Source organism: Gadus macrocephalus, chromosome 9 (genome assembly GCF_031168955.1).
Source record: "Gadus macrocephalus chromosome 9, ASM3116895v1".
In the NCBI taxonomy this organism is placed as follows: domain Eukaryota; kingdom Metazoa; phylum Chordata; class Actinopteri; order Gadiformes; family Gadidae; genus Gadus; species Gadus macrocephalus.
Window position 1 is genome coordinate 4,210,732 of NC_082390.1, and position 15,397 is coordinate 4,226,128.

Consider the following 15,397-nt stretch of genomic DNA (forward strand, 5'->3'; position numbering starts at 1 on the left):
TCGTATCGTGTAGGGGCAATTTATTGCTTGCTTGAGATGTAATACCTTTTTTGTTGGCATTTACACTTTAGGCTACTTTTGAAAGTGTGTTGCTGCATGTCAGACATATTAAAGGTATTTATTTGTTTATTTTAAACATGTTTGCGAAAGCATGAAAGTCCTTTTGTCGTGTGTTCCAATTTGCTTCTTCTACAAATGACGGCACAATTTCAATTTGCTTTTGTTTTGTGTAACCTGGTTTGGTGTAAATGTATGCTATTATGCTGATCTGCTACATTGTGTTGTAGTTCTCAGCAGTACATCGAGTGACTTTTTTTGCATCATTTGAAAATGGTTTGTATGATACTCTTGGCGGTGTGCTGTCTCATTCTTTCCATTTCTGTTATACTCTTGCCTTTAAGATGATCTGTTGTTTTTGCTCCGGCTTGTGTAAACTCTCTGCATATTTCTCCAAGATGGATGTATTTGCTTCCAGGCCCAGGAATGGATTCCTTTCTCTTTTACTGTTGTGATAACCAGGCACAAATTTGTGTTTGTTTATTTGATCAAAGATATGTTCTCCTCCTTTTTTTTGTAGCATTTCTCTGCCACAAACTAATTCTTTCTCGGAACCAAAGACATAAGTCAGTTGCCTTTCAGAAAATATACCTCAGTAAAGACTTAACTTTTAAAATGTTCATTATGTGCTAATATGATCTGCTAATTGGCTGTCAGTGTCCTCAGTGCATGACCTTGGTGAACGCCATTAGCTTTCTTTCCTTTCCCTTAAAAGTAGTTCCGACCCCACCAGTAATCACTAACTCACTTGCTATCTTGCTGCAATGGTAAACAATATTAAGTGTTCCCCTTGGGGCCTTCATCATTAAGGGCAGGATCAATAAAGCCATGCAAAGTACTCGGCTAACAGGAAATGTAGCACTCGGAACAGGACAAGATAGACCATTGGGGAGTGGTGCGTCCTTGAAGCAAGACCCATCAGTGGAAATGCAAGGTCATGGAGGATCAATGAGAGTCTGGAGAACGAACCTGGCCCTCTGAACACGCCCTCCCTCCCCCACCCCTATTCCCGCTCACACACCCCCCCCCCCCCCCCCCCCCCCGCCCCTTGTGCAGCTCTGCTGTGGTTGTGGCTGGAAACCGGCAGCTGTTGCGTTTCCCATGAAAGCACCTCAGAGAGCAGAACCGCATTACACAGAGGAAGTCACAGAGGTCTGTAAAAATCAATACCAAATCATCTCTCAGTTCTGGCTTGTGTAGCCGTTTCTGACGGAGGACTAGGGAAAGCTCATATGTAGGCACCCTATCAGGAGCATTGTTTGGTTATTAAATCACCTAAAAGAAGGATGTTCAAGTTATGTTTTAAGCACCCGCTCCCCCCTTGACCAAGCATTGGGTTTGGCTTGAAAACAACAGATGTTGACGTTTCAGCTCAAGTTTCCCATGTCCATCGTGTACCCTCGCCACTGGCCCTTGGTAGAACCCAGGTCAGAAGGTAACATGACGACCCCTTGACGTTCCCCAATGTCTCGTTCCAACAGGGGGCTCAGCGGTGATGGACCTGGGGGTGTTCAGGACGGGTGACATTGGGGAGCCAGTCGTTCCCCTGGCTCTCTCTCTCTCAAAGTCCACCAGACTGTGGCCTTGTCCCCTGTGGACCCCCTGCTTGAGTTATCCCAGGCCTGTTTCAACTTAGTCATGGCAGGAATGTGCCAAAGCATGAGAAGGGGTCATAAGTCCTTATAGCCTGCAATGACTCACCCATACTGCCCCTTTCCCCACCCCCAGATCTCGGTCGAGACTGCCTGAAAACGCACATGCTTTCCCATGCATGCAACCTCCACCCCCCCCCCCCCCATGCCCCTACCAGCTCAGCTCTGCAGAAGGCTATGTTTGGCCAGGGAAGTGCTGAAGAAGAAGAAGGAATATTGTTTTATCCTTTATAACATTTTGAGTGTAAGCTCAATTATGAGGATCAGTTTTGTCTTCTTGGGTTTCTTTCAAATCAAGAAACTTTGTCAAGGCTTCCGTTTCCCTATTGCCGGAAATAACCAAGACAACAACTCTTCATTCTATATTGTTGTGCCCCCTCATCATCTCAGCGTGATGGGATTATAAAGTCAAAGTCGTGGTATGAGTAAATACCTCACCTGTGCCTTTTACGAATGAGATCTCCTATGAATGGCAGAAGAAAATGCTTACACTCGATTATGCAAACCAATGCATCGCAGTTGACTTTGAATGGAGTTTAAATTCCTGTGGTTTCATGTAAAGAATGTTCTGGATCCGTTGTCCCCGGTATAATGTTGTAATCTGAGACCCTCGATTTAATCTTCCGCCACGCAGCGCTTCTATCCAGCCACCTATTTCATCAATGTTAAGTCAACCTCATCACGGACGCTTTGAAACAGGCTGTGACTCAGCCACGGCCACTTAAGCTGGATCATGCTTTTGTAGATGGCATGGCAGAAGTCAGCATGCCATCTTCAAAAGCAAAGTCGATATTTGGAATTGCAATCTGAGATCTGGGCCAGCGGGTCCAGGGGGTCCAGCTGTTCTGCTGTTGACTGCGGGCCCCTCTAGCTCAGCTTTTGAATGACCGCGAGCTGTTGATCACTGTCATCAATGCATGAATGCCGTTATTCTATCCCGTCCGTACCGTTATTTTACTACTGGGGAAATGAGTAAAGGATCACAGTACTTTGTATGGAAGTGAATATACATAACGTGACCATTTAAACATTGGGTGAAAAAATGAAGATGCATGACGATTCTGCCTGTACTGTGAGTCGTTGTTTTATAAGAGCAAGCCTGGATTTGCATACCTGGTCTATACAGTCCCTTGGGATACATTTTTCTTTTTGTTTCCAACAATCTGCATCCTACCAAACCTTTTGCACCTTCCATTTTCTTGCAAGGTACAGTATGTCTGCCAAGGAATGTATTAAAGAATTAAGGTCAGGTTGAGGTCTAATTTTGTTTGATTATTATAGTTATAACTTTGTGCATATATATATATATATATATATATATATATATATATATATATATATATATATATGGACAGAACAGTTATCGCTTACAGCCTGAGTGTATATGGTAGGGTTTATACTAATTTGTTGACCTTTATAGGATTGCTTTATGAATTGGCGTTGACTGCTATGCAAACAATGTGTCCGCATACAGATGCAGTGAACCACCCACCCAATGCTGATGACTAACATGAAAGCAAGATCACCGTGGCAGATAACAGGTCGCTTACCAGGCATTTATAATCATATCAATGATAAAGACCTTTAATGTGGCATTAAAACTGTGCCCATAAAGTCATTAAAACCTAATCCATGCCACGCCAATCTCGTCTGCAGTTCCATTTCCGATGAAGTCTATAGGACTTATACATGAGTTATAACAATATATGAGTTTTGCCAAACTATTTTGCAAAGGTCACAGAGTTCATCTTCCTCTACTGTCATCAATTTCAATATCTTCAGGGAGCTTATGGTGCTATTAGCAAGTACTCAACAACATCCAAAGTTTGAGACCAAATAATTCACTTTTTATTCGCTATAAGCACTTATTTGCTATAATGTAATACAATCAAATCTAGAGATGCCAAATGCCAATTATTATTTTTGTCAGTTTTCAGCCTTTAGAAGTGTATAGTGAAGTTATACTACATTTTCTATGTGATGGAATGGCTATTCCTCCAATTATTCGCTTATACAATTGCAAGGTTTACTTTCTCTTGCTTTCACGTTTGCGTATACGTTCTTGTCCTATCCCATCCACCTGGTTCCTCATAAAATATCAGCATCAAATACGTGAAGGTTAACATTGGGGCTGATCTAATAACCTTGGGCCTACATCCAGCAAGAAAACGGAAAGCCAGCTTGTCAGCAAAGGAGTGCCCACCCATCTATTATTGATGAGAATGAAAGCGGACGCTTCCCACTAATGGCTAATCTCTCATTTGTGGGATATGAAGCGTGTATGTCTATATCGAAGAAACCCCTGCCTACCCTCCCCCCCCCCCCCCCCACCCACCCCCCACCCCCCATGCCTTGGTTTGCATCGATCACTAGAGCTCCAGCCTGGGCATTTGGCCCATTTCCCCTCTGCATAATGTTAATGCAATCTGGCAACCGCCCTCTCAGGGGTAAACCGGTATGTGGACGTATGGTCTGGAACAGCCGAACAATCGGCAAGGAATGATAAACGGAGCCCAAACTGTTTGTCTAATGACCTTTGTCTTCTTTAGAGCCCAACCAATGCTGTCCTCTCATCAAGGTTGTATGTGGAGGATTATCGTTACAATCTTTTCTTATCGTTCTTTTACGTATTAAACTTTAGAAATACATGCAATAGGACAATTATGTTTTGCAATTTAATAAATCTCAAGATAACATTATAATGGAATAATTTTACAAAATGATAGATTGTTAGATCCCTATGAGCATAGAACAAAGTAAAACCATATTTGAACGAGGAGTTCTGCCAAGGCCGTAACATTTTATGACTGCACGGCCTGCAATTAATTAGCCTTTGTTTGCTTTGGACTTTGCTTTATGAAGAATTTATCCTCAGCCATTAGAGGAGTGTGATGTCAAATCTCGATGTGCATCAATCTGCTTGTGTTTATTCCTTGTGTTTCTTTTCAAATAAGTTTATTTTTATGGCACATGATTGGTATACATCACAATTACTGCCTCGGAGAGCCTTACAGGTCCAAGCTGAAGCAGGATTTGACCCAAAGCACAATGGAAAATGGGATGCCCATGTGTGGACTTTCACTTCTGGGATGGCCCAGAGTGCAATAGATAGTGATGTTACAAATGCACTTTAAATCTGGAAGGATGTTCAAAATGTTGAATGCGATAATAATGGATGAATACAATTCAGTAAAATTAAAGTATCACAAATGAATACCTTGGATGACCCTTTACTCTGATGACAAAATGTATTTTGGTCCTGGCCAAAATAGTGAAATCCCCTCACAGCACAGCAGAGGCTTTTCTTCTGGACTATTACTTTATTTCCATGAATCATTTAGGTCAGCAACATCCTGTGATTATTCAATGCCAGCTATAACGTTTTTTTTCCCTCTAACTTATAAAAAATGATCTACCAAAAGTGTTACAGTTCCCCTTCAAAGTCCTCATCTAGGCTAATGGCTTTCATTCAAGTAGATGGATTGTGTTTCCTCTTAGGCCAGAGGAGCAATGAACCCCATGAAGGCTTTAGATCTGTCATCGGATGTCAAACTGCCAAAATCAAATTAGCTTTTTTTTTTAGAAGACTGGCAACTAAGATGGAAAAACATGGAAACAAAAGGGAGAAAACTGGCACAGAGGTTTATATTGTCTCGAAATGGTAATATAATTTCTCTGTCCTGCCTTGGGTGAATTGGAGCCAAAGTTACAAGAAGTTAACTTCAATTGTCAAACACTTAAATACCCCTACACTCCGAGTTTAGTCTAATGTAATATTATCCCATTGTCTGTGTGTTGGGACTTAAGTTGACTATTAATTTAGCAGACGCTCTGATCCAATACATCGTATTTATGAAGCAGGGAGGGGTTTGAGTGAGTTTCTCAAGGACGCCTACATGTCGTCCTTGGGCATTGGGGTTCGAACCCAGAAGGCCTACCGATAAGGGCAAGCATTGATATTGTCCGCAGCTGTGCCCCTTTTTGTCTCATCCTCTGCCACTTGCACTCTGACGCATGGGTTATGGGTTATTGACCGGCATGGAGAGCGAGCCCCCCCCCCCCCCCCGGCCCACCCTCTGCAGACACAGCTTGCCGAGGTGTGCGTGCCTGCAGAAGATCGAATGGGAGCAGCTGGTGGATCCATGCTAATGGAGAGAATATGAGACTTGGTGGGGGCTTGGGGGAAGTAATCTGTGTGTGTGTGTGTGTGTGTGTGTGTGTGTGTGTGTGTGTGTGTGTGTGTGTGTGTGTGTGTGTGTGTGTGTGTGTGTGTGTGTGTGTGTGTGTGTGTGTGTGTGTGTGTGTGTGTGTGTGTGTGTGTGTGTGTGTGTGTGTGTGTGTGTGTTGGTCTGACACACAATGACTGACTGACACGCACAAACACACGCACACTGCCTCACCGACACACACACTGACTGAACGACACACACACTGACAGGTATGTCGATCGCCGAACCAGTGCAGAGCGCGTCGGGGGGCCGTACTGGGGAGCCGACAGTATTCCCAGTAGATTCCAGCCGGCAGTGGGATGGATGGCCGTGGAGTGTGTGGCGTCCGCCGAGCGTCGTGGTGTCCTGTCGCCGCACGTCTCCGTCGGACTCAGCTGCTGAGCGTGGTATGCCGAGGGCGGCGCCCGCGCCCGCGCTCCGGCACGGCCCGCGGGCGCGGGCGCCGTGCCGCTCCGCCGCGGGCGCCGTGCCGCTCCGCCGCCTGGCTGTTAGCAGCTTAGCCTCGCAGGCCATTCCTCCTGCATGACTAGCCGGCCGCTAGGCTGGGTGGTGCTGGGGTACTGACGCGCCGTTCCACTCCCTCTCAAAGGTCTGCACACGTGCACTTTTGGACAGCATCTGACATCTTGATGAATGAAAATCAGGATGTCTTTTTATGGGATTTAAGTCACCATAAGTGATTTACGGAGCGCTTTGTAATCATCTTCCATTTTGGATGTCTTGCATTGCAATGCATCTAAATGCTCTTACTCAAACCCTGTATCTGTGGCAGTGGCAGGCCTGTACTAAGGCCTGCATAATCATTTCATTGAATCATTTCAATCTTAACATTTTGATTTGGTAGCCCTGGTGATCCCAACTTAGTAAGGAGCGCCAGCAAAATGCTCGCACCTGCAAAAATGTTCCCAATTATCCTTCTAGGTCAAACATATTCAACTTCGAGAACATATGCGACCAAACGGTTGCGATTCTCAGTCTACCTACCTACCTGTCTACCTACCTACCTGTCTACTTACCTACCTGTCTAGCTACCTGCCTGGCTACCTACACTTACTCTGCTTGTGCAATCATTGCACATGTCTACTTTTCCACAAGGCTGGTTTTATTGCTTAAAAAAATTGAGCTTACTCTGCCTGGTTTCTGAAATTGACCTACCCTAGCTTTCATTTGTGCTCTATTTAGCCGTTTCGATTGTGTTGTTGACAAGTCGACCCGAAAGCGATTCTCGACGAAACTCGGTCGTTGTGTACTCTGTTCTGTGCTCCTGATCGGTTTTCGTTTTGCTTCCACGTGTTTTATTGGTTAATAATTACCTAGTGTTTGTTTGATTGCCATCATGCTAACTATGTGATGTTGCAGTGTGGAGAGTTGAACTGAACAAACCACTTCCCCTTTTAATATTCCCCAGGTGCTGCCAAAGCGTAATACTCTGTAGATTTACGGGAAGGAGTACGGCTTGTGTCGTGGATCGGTGAGTTGCAAATCCTCTTCCAATGGTGTTTCGAGTTGAGTTGTTGAAACGAATGAAGGGGAAACTCAACCCAAAGGAGCGAAACAAACAACCCCACCCCCCCAAAAAGAACACAGGATTGATTTCTAATGGGATTGTCTTGGCACTTGGAAGACCGAAAAGATACTCATTAAAACACCTGGCAGCCTCTTGCCTTACCAAGCGCCTCCACCGACCAAATCATTGTTTGGGCTCCGAATCTTAATCCTGCATAATCATTGTCACACTAAGGTGCCGCCGCGACTCTGCGTTGTAACCCGACTCCCCGTGAATATTATGAATTTCAGTGAGCTAACTTGGGACCTGACATCCTATTAATAGAATCCATGCAGCGTGTGAGGGTGTCAAACTCTACGGCGGACGCTTTTGCGTTCACCTTTTCTCACGACTCAATTTGTATACATGTGAGGGAGAGAGCTCTGTGGCACTCTGAAGTCTGCCTAGCGATAGGGGCGCTGTTGTCATGTTCGCGGCGCTGATCATTAATGGTGTAGATGTGTACTGCTAGGAAGAACCAATGTCCTTTGTTGTCTGTGGAGAAAACATGAAAACAGTGTTATTCACCGCCTGTCAAAGGTTCTCATGTAATGTTTTCAAATCAGTGTGTAGACTATGTGACATTGGTTAAATGTCAGAGATGGGCAGTTTGTAGACTTTACACCATAAAGATCTACAGTCATCTCCACCGATCAATTCAAGATAGCGCAGAGTATACCTTTTGGTGTGGGAGTGCGAGTGGTCGTCGTGACTTTCGGTTCCTGCTACTGGTTTTGGTTGCTTGAGCCCGGATATTTTGGTCTCATGCAAATATGTATTGTTTTAGATGAGCGTGCCAGCTGAATGCCTTTTATGCGTCTATCAAGGCATTTTCGCTCTACTGTGGTTCTTATTTGGTGGGGTGGGGTACTTTATTAGATAAAGCGCTATAATAAGGATATACAATGATGCCCTCTTTTGTTAAACACATCACGTACATCATGTATGTGATGCATCACATGGGTAAGGTATGAAATAGTTATCCTGGTGTCACAGTTCAGTTTTCAAAAAGCCTTTGTGTTTTCTGTGGACTCGATGACACTTTAGGAATCTCTCCCTGAACCGGAGGTTACTACGAGCCACCTCGGGTCTCGTCTGGAGTGTGCTATCCCGGGAAATGAAGTCCAAACTGGACAGATCGTGTATCTCGGTCTGGCTGTCTGAGTGTGACAGCTCCATTAGTCTATCCACACCCGTGACCAATGTGCCCCAGTTTGCCATGAAAAATGGCCCACCCTGCATCTCTTTGAGGACTTGACAGGGAAACCAACTAATCCTAATATCCTGTCAATCAATCAGTCATCTATTTATATTGCTCTTTTTGTGCTAATGACAAAACAAGGTGCTTGAGTGGTAGATTTAAACAAAAACACACACTACCTCATCAGAAAAATCGGAATATCTAATGTATCTATTTATATTCTTTTCCCATTTGAAATATTTTTCTAAATTCAAGCTTTGCCATTGGATCATCTTAGCCTCAATGACATGTTTACTTGGGCCTGCGTCAGTGTCTAGTGGAGCTCTTGAGGGTGCTCTAACCCGAGCCCAAGTCAGACTTGACAATCAGGCGGAATGCTGGTTTCTCACCGCAAGGCTGGGGGAGGAGGAGGACGCTGTGATTGTAGAGGAATGGAAATGTTGTGATCATCATAATTGGGAACGACACACAACACAAGTGGCTAGGATCCTGATGTTATGACACTGCAGTTTGGTATATGTGTCACCTTCGTTTGTTATATACTTTTTGGGGCTTTTAGGGAAGGGTCAGTGATGTCAGACTGGAAAGAGGTTTGAAACAGAAAGGGAATGTAACCCGAGTCACTCCAAGGTATACTGCCCTAGGTGGTAAGAGTAGTAGTTCGTTGAACCAAAAGGTCCAGTATGCACTGCATCAGTTTTACACTCCAACTACCTGAGAGTTTAAATACCCAAAACAAAAGGATGAATATTCAACACGACTGAAACACAATTTCCCCAATGTATGCGAATGCCTCATCCTATTACCCTCTTACCTGTGTGCCTCTGCTTATTATCTGCTGTTATTATATGGTCATAAAGTCCAAAGACACCTTTTATTACAAGGCACTTACATGGGTAAAATATATATTTGGGAGCGTATGGTCTGAAGCGTGAATCAAATTCCACTAAGCAGGGTAGGGCATCCTTAATAGCCACCATTCTACTGCTGATTCATAGAATCATAGGGTATCAGCCGTTATGTTTAATTTATAAATACTTTTTCAAACCTTCTCTCTGGAGACCAGGGGATCCTTTTTTTTTTTTAATAGACAAATTACATCCTATGCTATAATAGTTGTGGTTCATACAGTTGGTTGAACAATAGCGTGGCAGAAGTGAATTTGCATAAAAAACCCAAGAGTCTTCCGCAAATGATGAAAAACCTGTCTTTTACCGATGTATTGGCAACAGAACACATTGATCTGTTGTACTTCTTGTTCACAATTTCATCTCTTCCTCAAGAATGGAAATGCGACCTGGGTGGTTGCTCCGTCGGCTCAACGATGCGCTCGGAGTGAATTATCACAAGCCGTCTTTTAGTATCATTATTTTTGTCCCTGAGTAGTGCCAGGGCCGTTTCATCACCCTGAGCACTTTATGACTTGAACCGCTATCACGTAACTAATTCCTGTGTATATTTTACTACAGGGCTCCTTCCTCTGACTCATTAAAGTGTGCCAGAGACAATCTTCGTCCGCGGCGCTCTAGCCCCTCCTGCTATCGCAGCAGGCTGGGCTGCGCGTTCCATCGCGGTTAGGATTTAATAAGATCCAGTGACCTTGTGTGAAATATTCATCTTGGCTTTATTATTTTTGCCCTCCAGAACAGGGAGGGTGGGCGGGGCCGACCACAGCAGCTTGGTTTGCGTGGAGTCGCACGATATCCGTGATTTAATGCGTAGGCACGGTCTCTTTGGGGAGATGAATGATTGGCTCCTACTTGAAGAAGTGTTCTCCTTCTTGCGTCTAATGTGGACGGCTTGGAGAGAGAGAGAGAGAGAGAGAGAGAGATAGAGAGAGAGAGAGAGAGAGAGAGAGAGAGAGAGAGAAGGAGAGAGAGAGAGAGAGAGAGAGAGAGAGAGAGAGAGAGAGAGAGAGAGAGAGAAGAGAGAGAGAGAGAGAGAGAGAGAGAGAGAGAGAGAGAGAGAGAGAGAGAGAGAGAGAGAGAGAGAGAATCTGGCGGCTACAGTGAACAAGACCCTACAAATCACATAGCTGGTAGAACTAGTAATGATTGCCCTTCCAAGTGGGCTCTTGCCCTTGCTTTTATTTCTTGCCCTGGCTATAACTCTTATCTGTTCTGGGTGATCAGCGCTCTCTGCTTGATTACCTGGCGGGTTAACTACTGGTATTTATCCAGCCTGCTGCTCATCTGCACACCGTTTGAGTTCAGCCACATCTTATCTTAAAAAATACACCAGACAGGCAGGAAAAATAATTGGTCATAAGTGAAGAAACCCAGCTTAAAAATACAATTATTCCTGTATTCTCAGCACTTAGATTTTCTGTAATCAGCTGCGTCTGGCTGGGTAGTCTACGCAAAAAGGCTACTTGTCACGGCACATCACAGGTAGCCTAATAATCACAGCACAGAAAATGATGCCAAAGTATCTGTGTGTTTGGAGACTGGCACTTGTTTCTGGCACTTGGACCATTAGGGACATATTGGAAATCTTCAGAAAGTAATTAAAGTGAATTCCATTCATTAACAGGAGCTAGGCTACTGGATTACCTCATAAGTCAATGGAAGCGGCTGTCTGATAGCAAAGGCTAACCCAGCAAACTCCCTCGCTGCCCCTTCTGGACACACAATGAAGAATTTTCCCTCTTAAGTTTTCTTCAAGGGATTCTTCAAGCATACTTTTAAGTATGCTTGAAGAGTATATCTTTAAGAAGACTTTATGCTTAAAGAGTATCCTTTTAAGCATACTATTTTATTTTATTTTATAGGGTTAGGGTTATTCCTGAATTGTAATTGCTTCATTGAAAACAGCCGTAACAATGTTGTTGGCAGCCTTTTAAAGGGTGATTTGACACTTACAGCATCTCTGGTAAAAAACATAACTATGCGGCTTGTGAAAAAATATCACCTGGCATCCATTTAAGCTAGCCACAGTCTGTGTTTGGCACCGTCTGTGAGAAGGGTCTGGTGAGGTTTGGTAACTCTTTAAACAGATGAGGCCCAACATTTAAAGAGCGACGGATAATGGCGCCGTGTTTGTTTAGAACTCAGCAGCACTCTACTCTGATGCCTTTTGAACACTGGTTTCATTCCATAGAAGAATGTAGTGGTGCATGACTGCCGCTGGCCCAGTGCTGTAATGTGCCCTACACCATCTTGACATGTGAATAATGGGCAGCAATCCGCGATTGCTTCGAGATCTTGCTTGCGGTCTCGGTCATACTCAAAAGGCCTTAAAGACTGATGCATAAAAGCTTTCTTCTTAATGCTCCCTGTGGTTCCTCTGTCCAGCAAGGGGCTATTTGTGGAATGAGTGATATCTGCCATCCGTCAAGCCTGATTTATGTGGATTGCCTGGCAATGCCCCCCCCCCCCAACTGACTTCCCAACCTTTTACCTTGATTACATAACTGAACCCAATATAGATAGAAAACGGAGGAGGTCTGTGGCTAATACACGCTCTGCCACATTTAACAGGATTATGTAAAGAGGAAACATGTGTTTATCTGTCCAACACCACTGTCAAGGACTTATAGGTCAAGTTACCGCCATGGGAATTCCGTTTTTAAATATATATTTTATTTATTTTTTCCCTTTTTGTATGGCGGTTTAACCGCAGAAGCGGTAGCACCAGAGGAATTTTTCACGGCAGAAAAAAATTCTCGACCCTCTATGGTTGGAGCAGAGGTCGGACTCTCGCATGCATGTTAACACCCCACAGGCGGCGAGATGACTTGCACTCACTGTCAGATGAGACCCTTGTTATGAAGTATCATGTCATAGCAAACAACAGTTGAATTAAAGAATATATTTCCTCTTGCCAGCTACAGATGTGAGTGGAATTGAGTATGATTTGTGATGGGTTATAATATGAATCTCATTGATGTAGAGGAAAGAAAAATGCAATATTGGCAAAAGATTGAAGTAGATCAACTTGCCTTGTATCAAATGTCCTTTCAGAATGTGTTCGGTATTTAGCCTATTCTAGGTGTTATCTGCCAAATTGTCCTTGGTGCCAGTGGTCGTCAAAACATGAGGCTATTGTCTACTTTTACCAAAACACTGAATGTGTGTTGAACATTGTCCAGGACAACATCCATGCACTTCACAAATTTCACTTTTACAGCAAACAGTACCTAACCGTTTTACAATTTTAAGCGCAGTGTCCCCACCAGAAACAAATCCAGCAGCTCAAAATCCTACAATACAATCATTCCACTATTTGAAGTCCGTATTCCTGCTTTGACCACAACAAACCAGTTGGCCCCGGTTGTCCTGGGTTGTCCTGAGCCCGTTGGCCTTGGTTTAAACAGAGCTATGTCCCCGACTTCAGGGACAATAAAGCAGCGTGGGGATATCTCTTTATTTTGACTCCTCATTATCGGATTGAGCCAACCTCCTCCCCGAGCACCGACCGCGCCGAGGCGAAGGCTCACGTTGGCTTTGATCTTGTTAATTATTCTGCAAGGCTCGGAAGAAAACGAGGGCACAGCGAGCAGCTACGCCACGCCGTCGTCTCCTGATAGTATAGTGTTATGTCGAGAGCGTCGGGGAGAGAGAGGCAGAGAACGAGAGAGAGAGAGAGAAAGAGAGAGAGACAGCAATGTAAGGAACGGCTTGTGCTTCGCCGAGTGCTTTGAATACTCCCCCACTTTCTTCCAGATATTTCTCCCAAATAAGCAAAAGAAACAGGCCTTGAGGCTCCGTGTGAAACTCCAGAAGACTCTGCCCAACGAAGACAGCTGCTCTGCGTGAGAAGAGCAACCGTCAAAATTGAGTCCATTTTCCTTCCTGTTATTGTTTGAATATTTGAAAAATAACCCCCTTTCAAGTCATCGGTTTTTCGAGCGTTCAAATTCAATGTGTCAAAAGTTATCTCAAGCTGCTTCCCAGTTGTGTTGTCTTGACTGCAACCAATGTCTTGCCGTAGCCATGCTGTGGGATCTTTCTATTGAACAGAGACTGCTGGCTGTCAACAGCCTTGGGTTGCATGCGGGGGGGGGGGGGGGGGGGGTCCAGAATGTTCTCATCTGGTTCCAGAACCGGACTCAGCCCGTCTCTGCTCTGATTCGGGTTGTTGGGACTGGGACTCAAGTCTCGGGGGACCCAAGTAAGCCAAAGGCCCCCTCGAATGTTTGTTTGCCTCCCACTTTGCCTTCCCATGGAATAAAAACAATGTTCTGATGCGTCAAGAGTTGAGCGTTAATTACACAACGATCATCGCTGCACGCCGTTCAGCCTTTTAAATATCCCACTGTAGCCTCGAACCACGTAGGCTACCGTTTCAAACCGCACGGCTTCCCATCGGTGCGTCACACTCGGCGCCGCGTGAGAGACTAGACGGCCGCGTGCGCTCCTTCTGATAAGTGTGGGAATCAATTACTCGACTTTGGAATGGGAGAGTGCACTATAGGGAGCGCATGTGGCCCACATAGGGATGGCTCACTGCTATCGCTCCGCACCAGCCTCCAGAACCGGCTCTCTCCCCCCACCACCAGCCATCCATAATGCCATTGGACACAGCGAGCGCTCTCTAGGACCGACCCCTCCTACCCGTACTCTCCCTCCCTACCCCCTAATATGCACCATGACGGCCACAATAGGCAGAGCGCTAAGGCGACGCCGCTGCGAGCCGCCCTCTTCACAGCAGAGTGTCAGACCTCATCAGCCGGGGGAACGATGGGGGTTGTGGGAACCTGACACGGATTCAATGATCCTGTGGATTCTCTGCTCGGGGAACCCTTCTCCCCCCCCGTGTCTCTACTGTTGTGATTCACGAGGACGCCGGAGGCAGGAGAGAGTAGTGGGGTGTCGGAAGTCGTTGGACTCCACACGTGAAAGGTAACGAGTTTGAGCCCCCAAATACTGCAGGCTACCTTCGTTCTGTGTATGTCTTCTCATTTAGCGGGATATCAGCAATTGCAAATCCCTTGAAAATGTCATTTCAGGGTATTTATTTGAAATAAACTTGACCTGACGGTGCTTAAAGGCTTGGACCCTGGACCTGTATTCTGGCTCCTATCCTCGCCGGGGCTGCCCTCTGTTCCTAGACAACGCTTAGCTTCATAGCAGCGAACTGATTTCCCCCTGGGGAGGAATTAAGACGATCTGAACGATCAACCTGCATTACATTTCTTTTTTAACGTAAACGTCAATCTGAATTGACATGGAATGGCGATGATTTGTATCATAGCAAGTTGATTTTCATTGTGTCTCTCGTGAATTCCTGTTCACGAGACAAACGTCGTGTCGTCAGTCACTTTGTGTGATTGACCTCGTAAAAGCTGCACACTGATGATACGGATTGAAATATCTGTATCTCATGGGACGCTATCTTTCCCGTCGTTCCATCGATCTTCCGCCATCATCGAGGATCTTGTTAAAGAGCCTGGTCCAGTCTTGTGACGTGGACCAAAACATTAGAATGACCGCCCACGACAGAACTTTCCGATGATTCCGGGGTCATTAACGTTTAACCCTGAGTGACGGAGCGTTCTGCGTCACGTGCTCACTCTGCCACACGTTGGGGTCACCGTGGGGTCATCAGAGTCATGGAACTCCACTGCAGCAGATCTGGTGACGCCAGACTAACCCAGCAACTACAAAGGCGAGATGGACACGTGTTATTTTAATCATGCCCCCCCCCCCCCCCAGCCCCACACCCCCCAACGCATGCTGCTTGGATCAGCTCTCTTTGTTGTTGGCTGAGG

The 15,397-nt window shown here is 45.2% G+C and overlaps 1 protein-coding gene across 3 annotated transcripts in view; it reads left to right on the forward strand.

Annotated features, from left to right (window-relative positions):
- peak1 (pseudopodium-enriched atypical kinase 1) overlaps positions 1-15,397 on the forward strand; it is a 79,565-nt gene that overhangs the window by 12,906 nt on the left and 51,262 nt on the right. The window contains exon 3 of one of the 3 annotated variants that reach the window (XM_060060310.1): positions 7,347-7,409. The exons of the other annotated variants lie outside the window; for them this stretch is intronic. The gene's annotated coding sequence lies outside the window, so the exon portion shown is untranslated. The remainder of the gene's footprint in view (positions 1-7,346; positions 7,410-15,397) is intronic. 3 annotated transcript variants of the gene reach the window in all.